The sequence below is a fragment of the Mesocricetus auratus genome, unplaced genomic scaffold (assembly GCF_017639785.1).
Source record: "Mesocricetus auratus isolate SY011 unplaced genomic scaffold, BCM_Maur_2.0 Super-Scaffold_100019, whole genome shotgun sequence".
Lineage (NCBI taxonomy): Eukaryota > Metazoa > Chordata > Mammalia > Rodentia > Cricetidae > Mesocricetus > Mesocricetus auratus.
In genome coordinates, this window is record NW_024429200.1 from 40,307,212 (window position 1) to 40,308,640 (window position 1,429).

Genomic DNA, 1,429 nt, shown 5'->3' on the forward strand with positions numbered 1-1,429 from the left:
TAGGTTGTATCACTTCAAGTATTCAAGTTTAAAGCTTAAATAACAATGTAACTTATAGTATTACATGATCTACCAACTTAAGAACTGATAGTTTCACAATGTAAATTCAGGAAGCATGTTGTAAAAGCAGAAGGTTCTAATTTCTTCACATTTAAACAAACTTTATTTATGTGTATGTATGTGTGCCTGCTTTTCTGTATGAGTTCCATGTGTGGCAGTATCTATGGATGGCAAGCCTGAAGAGGATGTTGGATCCCTTGGAACTGTATTTGCAGGCAGTTGTGAGATTCCAGGAGAGATCTGGGAACGAAACCTAGGTCCCCCCAAGAACAGTAAACACTCTTAACCTCTGATTCATCACTCCAGTGCCACAATTTCTCCAATCCTTGTTGAGAAATGATTTAGTCAATCCTTGTTATTATTTATGTTTTGAATAATAAATATTCTAGTTCCTATGAAGCATTGTTTCAGTGTAACTTTTACCTCTGTTTTCTTAATGAATAATGATGATGATGATAATGATGATGATGATGTTACAAGCTTTCCATAAGCTTGATCAATTATCCTTTTTTACTTTTCAGCAATATATAATTGGAGTTTATTTAAGAAAAACTTTATAGAGAACTCAGATTTTATAACAGAAACAGTCAAGCAACATACGTCTGTGGCTATAAGTGATGTGTTCGGTGTCATACTGTTGACCTGTTTTATTCTTTTTTTTTTTTTTTTTTTGGTTTTCGAGACAGGGTTTCTCTGTATTGTTTTGGAGACTGTCCTGGAACTCGTTCTGTAGACCAGGCTGGCCTCGAACTCACAGAGATCCGCCTGCCTCTGCCTCCCAAGTGCTGGGATTAAAGGCGTGCAACACCAACCCCCCGGCTTTATTCTTTTTTTTTAATAATAATTATTTTTTTATTTAGGTTAGAAACAATCTTGTTTCACATGTCAATCCCTGCTCCCTCTCCCTCCCCTCCTCCCTGGCCCTCCCCACCAGGTTCCCCAATCCCCCATCCAATCTCCACTCCAATCCCCAGGGAGGGTTAGGCCCTCCATGGTAGATCTCCAGTAACTGTTATTTCATCCAGGGCAGGGCCTAGGCCCTCCCCCAAGAGTCCCAGCTGAAAGAGCCTCCCATATCTTGGCATGGGCACTCAAAGTCTATTTGTACGCCAGGGATAAATACTACCCAAGACCCCGTAGATTACCTAGGCCTCCTCACTGACACCTACATCCCACTGCCAGAGAGTCTAGGAAACATAACCTTCATCCATCAACTGACGAAAGCAGAGGCATATACCCACACACAAACACTGAACTGAACTCCTGGAATCCAGTGTCGACTATTCTTAGACAAATATCAACTCAAATCCATTTATAAATTCTTACTACCCTGATGGGAGATGTCATTCTGAAATCTGTCTCTAATTGG